Below are 7939 nucleotides of genomic sequence, written 5' to 3' on the forward strand. Positions count from 1 at the left end.
CTGACAACTGCAGAGATAAAAATGGTAGTAATCTGATGCTTGTAATAATTAGTAAAGACATGTAGACAACAATAAAACTTAATTTGCTAAAACCTTAAAATTTCCAATATATTTTAACTTCTATTCATTTATTAGGCCTAAATAAAGTGCTAATTTTTATTGTCCTATCAACACAGAGACAAATACATTAGGCCTAATAAAGAGTTTTGTTGACTCACTTTTTATGAACTGTCGGAAATCGAAAGTACGATTTGGGGCAATTTGTAATGCTGTATTTGTAGCAATTATAAACAGCACACATACACCCTGACATTTTAACACAACACTAATTAATAACTAGCCCAGTAACAATATACGAGTCGTTCAGAGCAAAAGTGGTGTAAGTCAAAATTGGGTAATAAAGTTTAAAGTAAAAATTCTGTAAAATATTGCGCAAAGCAGCAATTAATATGTCCTTCTTACTATCCACTAACTACTAATAGATTAAACAAGTTGAATATTAACTGCTACTTTGCACTGTATTTTACAGAATGTTTACTTTAACCCTCATTACCCATTTTTGACGTACACCACTTCTGCTCTGTACGGCACATACATTGCAGTTCATTACAGCTTGTTTCGCGAGTATCTCTACACCGGCCGCCTAGGTAGCAGCACCAGCGTTGTTCGCGCGCAGAACTGCTAGCTGTCCAGTATTATTATAGTAAGGTATTTGGTTAAAGTCCGCAAAAAAAGAACAGTTGAAGTTCAGAAGATTAAATTTTACATGAGAAGGTTTTATTTGAATTTTTTTAATTTTTGGATTACATTTTATTAGCAATTATTAGATTCTAGTTTTACATAACAATCATCAAGTTTTAATGATTGTGTGCTTCTTGAATACAAAATAACTAAGGCTTATTTAAGCCTGACTAGCCATGTTGTTTTATTTACGATCTTCTCTGCTGTAGATAAAGTGTTACAAATATGGAATACCGTTTTGTTTTTGCGTTTTGGAACCTACATGTTTTGAATAGGCCTACTGAACGTATTGTCCTTTTTATTGCCGAATGTCCCTGTGAATAATACACCGGACTTAGAAGTTCGTAAGATGTTACAAATTGTTTGAAAAAGAATTTCTTCAAAATCTAACATATTTTCTTGAATATTACACTTTTACTACGTCACACTACTTTTGACCAATAAAACGGTACGAAAGGACGTCTTTCAACCAGTCATGGCTGCTTATCGCACAATTTTATCGCCTCCCTAGCATTTCCTTAATTTTATTGCATCCCTAGCATTTGTTTATTTTTATCACTACCATAGCATTTGTTTCTTTGTTTGCCAACATTTCAACCTGCACTGGTCTGGACGTCAAAAAACAGAAAATTACGAACCACTCCAATCGATGCACAGCACTTTGAAATATGACTCACATTGGCATTCAAGAACAAGAATTAATAAAGATCACTGGTCATATATGAAGAGCACCATTCGGAAATCCTCAATAAGTTGAGGCATACACCATGTACATCAACGAGTTCATACGTTCCAGTATAACATCAACTGAACCACCTACCACTAAAACATTCAAATTTGAAAATTGTACTTTCAATAATTTTATTGTTTCTTTTAAAATTATTCATGTTTATTTTTTATTTCATCATCGTTAATTAAAACGTTTCTTGTTTATTTCATCATCCCTAATTAAAACTTTTCTAACACTTGTTCACATTATTTAGGTTATGTTTATTATAGCTTCTGCTATATATTATTATGGATAGTCACGTATCAGAGATTGTTTAATACTAAGATTTATTGAAAATCATCTGTCAAGTGACGTTGATTACTGGGATCCGGATGATTCCAAGTGGAGTGCAAATGTTTTAATAAAAATGAAACTGAATCAACAAAGCCTTCTTCACGAGTTAGATACTAGTATTTAACTCATTGCTAGTAACCGTCCACAGAGTTCAATGAAGATTCTATAGTTGGCACAACTGATAACAATAAAACATAATCATAAAACACTACTGCCATCTAGCGTAATGTTGAGAAAGTCAAAATGGCCTCTACTTACTGCAAGAAAATCACAGAACAAGCATTCTGCATTTTCATTAGAAGGTGTTTTTCCAACCGTAATACTGAATCCAGATGAATCGTCTCTCACGTCTTTTCTCGAACTAGTTTTATGGCTTCTTGCATTGCATTTTCATTCCACTGTTCTTCTAAGTTTGTTGGAAGGTGAGGTTTCTCCCTCCTCCTACAGGTGCCAACAAAGTTAACGAAACAGAACACCAGGGTATAAAGATGGAATATTAATAATAATTACTAATATTTCATATTTGTGGCACACTGATGTTATAAGTCGTAACCTCAAAACATATAATTTAAAAACTAAATCAATTAAACATGTATTGCTATAAATATTGGTTATTTCTCTTTAAGAATATCTATCTATCAGTCTATCTATCTATCTATCTATCTATCTATCTATCTATCTATCTATCTATCTATCTATCTATCTATCTATCTATCTATCTATCTATCTATCTATCTATCTATCTATCTATCTATCTATCTATCTATCTATCTATCTATCTATCTATCTATCTATCTCTCTGTCTGTCTGTCTGTCTGTCTGTCTGTCTGTCTGTCTGTCTGTCTGTCTGTCTGTCTGTCTGTCTGTCTGTCTGTCTGTCCGTCCGTCCGTCTGTCCGTCCGTCCGTCCGTCCGTCCATCCATCCATCCATCCATCTTATCTATCTATCCTGGTAGAGATAAAGCCATTAAGGCCTTCTCTTCCCCTCTACCAGGGGGAATCATGTAACAGTTCCTGTACTGAATTAAACTTTACTTCATTATGAATATAATTGCTCGTCTTGCACGTCTCCATTGCGAAATGTTTAGGCATTCCTTCCAGCAAGTCGGGCTACCAGCTACCAGCCAGGCTTCGTCTTGTATGCACTCTTAAAATTCTTCGCATGGCTTTAGAAATTTACTGGTGTTGTATATTTACGAAACGTAAAGGAACTGTCCCACGTTCAATGTCGACGCCGAATAAACTCCTGTACTTACGTCACTGATATGGACCCATTGCTATCTTCACTTTTTGCATGACGAGAAATGACCAAAAATTATTCCTGAAGCCCTCTGTTAGTGACATGGTTTTTTATGTGCCGTAAATTAACGACACGGTACCCATACCTTTACTTACTTACTTACAAATGGCTTTTAAGGAAACCGAAGGTTCATTGCCGCCCTCACATAAACCCGCCATCGGTCCCTATCCTGTGCAAGATTAATCCACTCTCTATGATCATATCCCATCTCCCTCAAATCTTTTTAATATTATTCTCCCATCTACATCTCGGCCTCCCCAAAGGTATTTTATCCTCCGGCCTCCTAATTAACGCTCTATATGCATTTCTGGATTCGCCCATACGTGCTACATGCCCTGCCGATCTCATACGTCTGGATTTAATGTTCCTAATTATGTCAGGTGAAGAATACAATGCGTGAAGTTCTGTGTTGTGTAACTTTCTCCATTCTCCTGTAACTTCAGCCCTCTTAGCCCCAAATATTTTCCTAAGAACCTTATTCTCGAACATCCTTAATCTTTGTTCCTCTCTCAAAGAGTGAGAGTCCAAGTTTCACAACCATACAGAACAACCGGTAATATAACTGTTTTATAAATTCTAACTTTCAGATTTTTTGACAGCAGACTAGATGACAAAAACTTCTCAACCGAATAATAACTCGTGTTTGCCATATTGATTCTGCGTTTACTTTCCTCCCGAGTGTCCTCCCATATCTTTACTTCCCTTCTGAAGAGAAATATGGTACGGCTTTTTATTGCCTGAAGGCTATGGATCGGTGAAAATAACGGAAAATAATTAAAAATGTAAAATTTGTTTTTAACTCTAAGAAATTAAATAAGAGTTCAGTTTTCTAAATCTGTGCTCATTTAGGCCCTATTTATATTTAAATACCCTTAGGACGAATTTAAAAGGACCAGCGTTTGCGTGGAACTGCAGCCATTTAAACTGACACTCAACTGTCATTCTGGCAGACTTTGTTCTTCATTGTAACTAATATCACTTTTCATTCAGTTCATATTTCGCGCTGTTATGCACAAGAAAAATGTGTGTGGTAGACTTGTATAGGAAGGAAGGATATCGATAGTATATACAGTATCATATCCATGCTGTACTTTGATACTTGTTTTCTCGATTTTTCAATTTTTAACATTTTGTTACATTCAAAATGCTCTAATGATGCTGTTTTTCTCCTGTCTCAGTGAAATTTTATACAAAAGTCCACAAAAGCATGTGAAGTAAACTGATGCATGTGTTTTCTCCTGTTATTAGAAGTATTCAAGTCACCATGTGTTGAGAATGTGATAAGTTTAAAAAAAAATTGAAAAATTAACAACTAAAATGCTAAATATTTTTTTTCTAAATAAGCAATTAGAAAAATATGTAAAGCATGTGTAATATTTTGCTTACATCTATCAGGAATAAGTCAAACATAAATTTAAATAAAAATTATGTGAACTTTGAAAATTCAGTATTAAAAATAATTATAAGTAAATTAATTGGAATATCAAAGTGAAATTTATGTATTGCATGTCCACATTTTTAAGAAATATGTGGTAAAAGTTTCAGATCAATTGGTGTAAAAATGTAGAAGTTAGACATTTCACAGTTCTATAGCCTTAATATCCCATTGCCCTCTACTGAGTTTGAAACTGCGATCCTTTTATACAAAGACTACCACTGTATCTGCTAGACAGAGTACAACGATTGTTAATACTATGCTTTTTTATTCGCATGGGAATGTTGTTATCCTTTTAAATTCTCTAATAGGAATATGTAGACCTATTACAGTACATTCTTGTAGATCTAATGCAGGCGAGAATCTTCTGTAATTACTAAATGTTAATAGTGACCTAAGTTCATATTGCCCTATAATCTCGTTGTAACTCAGTATTCTAAGAACAAAGGAGTTTTTATATTTAAGCAGAAACAACAAAGGTGAAATTTGAAACCGAAAAGAAGTAACACTTACGGAATGGGACCGTGTTCTTTCATCCACTGACGTAACAAGCGCTGTGTAATGAAAAGTCTGGAACGAAATCAAGATGAGAGAAAAGGAGAATCCGTGTAGAGATTACGAAGCTATAAAAGAAACGAGAATTTCGGAGCGCGATATGAGGCTTTTACTTTAATTAAATGATGTGGATGTATGCAGGTTCGCGAAAAATTGTCTTCGCTTGGAATATGGGTAACGCATACAGATAATTAACATATTGTGCACTACCAACAAAGACATACGTAATTAGAGGCCAGACTCGCTCTTAAGATAGGAAACACGTCGACCATTACGAGCTCATGGAGGGAAAGAACAAGGAATTGTGATTTTCCTTGGTTTAAGTTGACTTTATAGTCCGAATCGTTACTGAATAAAGCCCTATCATCACATTGCATTATTCTACTCCACGTTTATTCCACCTCCGAAATTCAAAATATCCCATTCGATTTTAGTTGATTCATTAATTTTTTGCAAGATTGGATGATCACTGACTCCTACACTTAGTTACTCATTCACCCAGTACATAATCAACCAATAAATCAATCACTCATTCATCTATCCATCCACATCATCATCACATCATTTCTGTGTCTTCCACTCTAGATGTTTCTCTCTCTTTCCCACTCGAGATATCTCTCTCTCTCTCTCCCACTCGAGATATCTCTCTCTCTCTCTCTCTCTCTCTCTCTCTCCGTCTTGATATCTTCCTCTTTGTAACACTCGAGATGTCTGTCTTCTCCACAATCGAGAGCTCTATCTTTTCGACACTCGAGATTTCTGTTTCTCCCACATTCGAGATCTTTGTTTCCCCATATTCAAGATCTCTCTGTCTCCATATTCCATATCTTTGTGTCTCCCACATTCGAGATATCTCCCTCTCCCACAGTCGAGATATGTGTCCCCCCATATCCCAGATCTCTGTGACTCCCATATTCCAGATCTCTGTGTCTCCCACATTCTAGATCTCTGTGTCTCCCACATTCGAGATCTCTGTGTCTCCCACATTCAAGATCTCTCTGTCCCCCATATCCGAAATCTGTGTGTCTCCCACATTCAAGATCTCTCTGTCCCCATATCCGAGATCTGTGTGTCTCTAACATTCAAGATCTCTGTGTCTCTCACATTCGAGATCTCTTTCTCTTACTTTCGAGATTTCTGTGTCTCTCATATCCAAGATCTCTATGTCTCCCACATTCGAGATCTCTGTGTCTCTCACATTCGAGATCTATGTCTCTCACATTCGAGATCTCTGTTTCTCACATTCGAGATCTCTGTATCTCACATTCGAGATCTCTGTCTCTCACATTCGAGATCTCTCTCTCTCTTTGCTACATTCGAGATCTCTGTGACTCCCACATTAGAGATCTCTGTCTATCACATTCGAGAGCTCTCTCTCTCCTACATTTGAGATCTCTTCCTCCCATATTCGAGATATGTGTGTCTTCCACATTCGAGATCTCTGTGTCTCCCATATTAGAGATCTCTGTGTCTCCCAAATTCGAGATCTCTCTCTCCTATATTCGAGATTTCTGTGACTCCAACATTCGTGATCTCGCTCTCCCATATTTTAGATATTTGTGTCTTCCGTATTCGAGATATTTGTGTCTTCCATATTCGAAATATTTGTGTCTTCCATATTTTAGATCTCTATCTCTCCCACTCACGATCTTCCTCTATCTCACTCAAGATCTTCTCTCTCCCACTCAGGATATTCCTCTCTCCCACTCGATTTCTTCCTCTCTCCCACTCGTTATCTTCCTCTCTCCCACTCAATATCTTCCTCTCTCCCACTCAATATCTTCCTCTCTCCCACTCAAGATCTTCTCTCTCCCACTCAATATATTCCTCTTTCCCACTCGAGATCTTCCTCTCTCCCACTCGTTATCTTCCTCTCTCCCACTCGAGATCTTCCTCTCCCACTCAAGATCTTGCTCTCTCCTTCTCAAGATCTTCTCCCTCTCACTCAAGACATTCCTCTCTCCCACTCGAGTTCTTCCTCTCTCCCACTTGTTATCTTCTTCTCTCCCACTCGATATATTCCTCTTCCACTCAAGTTCTTCCTCTCTCCCACTCGAGATCTTCCTCTCTCCCACTCGAGATCTCTTTTTCTCCAAGTCGATTTCTTCTATTAATAGATCTACAGGTTCAGTATACACACAAGGGTCGGTTTCGCATTTGCTTCTTCGTTTACTGATATTCACCTCTTGTTTATTGTTCTAAACCGCATGACCACAAGTGCGATAAATGACATAATTTTGGTTTCAGATGTTGAGTAATGTCTCCATAAGTGCTGCTAATGTCTTCATTAAAGCTGCATGTTTGACATACAGTATTCTTTACAGCAAACCACGAGGCCGTTTTCATAAATGCTTGTAAACAGATTTCGTACATGAAGAAATATAATTCGTTACTTCGGAATGTAAATTGTTTTATTTAACGACGCTCGCAACTGCGGAGGTTATATCAGCATCGCTGGTGTGCCAGAATTTTGTCCCGCAGGAGTTCTTTTACATGCCATTAAATCTAGTGACCTGAGCCTGTCTCATTTAAGCACACGTAAATTTCATCGACCTGGGTCGGGATCGAACGCGCAACCTCGAGCTCAGAAGGCCAGCGCTAATACCGACTGCGCCATCCAGGGCGACTACTTCGGAATGAAGTTACATATTATATAAATCGACTACTGTTTACATGTACTATGCTATACAATCCAAATTCAGGCTCAGGCAAAGACGAATTATTGTCATCATTTTGCACACTTTTCAAAACAACTCTTCGTTGCAGTCTCCTTACAAATCTATCTATCTGTCTATCTATCTATCTATCTATCTATCTATCTATCTATCTATCTATCTATCTATCT

The sequence above is a fragment of the Periplaneta americana genome, chromosome 3 (assembly GCF_040183065.1).
Source record: "Periplaneta americana isolate PAMFEO1 chromosome 3, P.americana_PAMFEO1_priV1, whole genome shotgun sequence".
Taxonomy (NCBI): Eukaryota; Metazoa; Arthropoda; class Insecta; order Blattodea; family Blattidae; genus Periplaneta; species Periplaneta americana.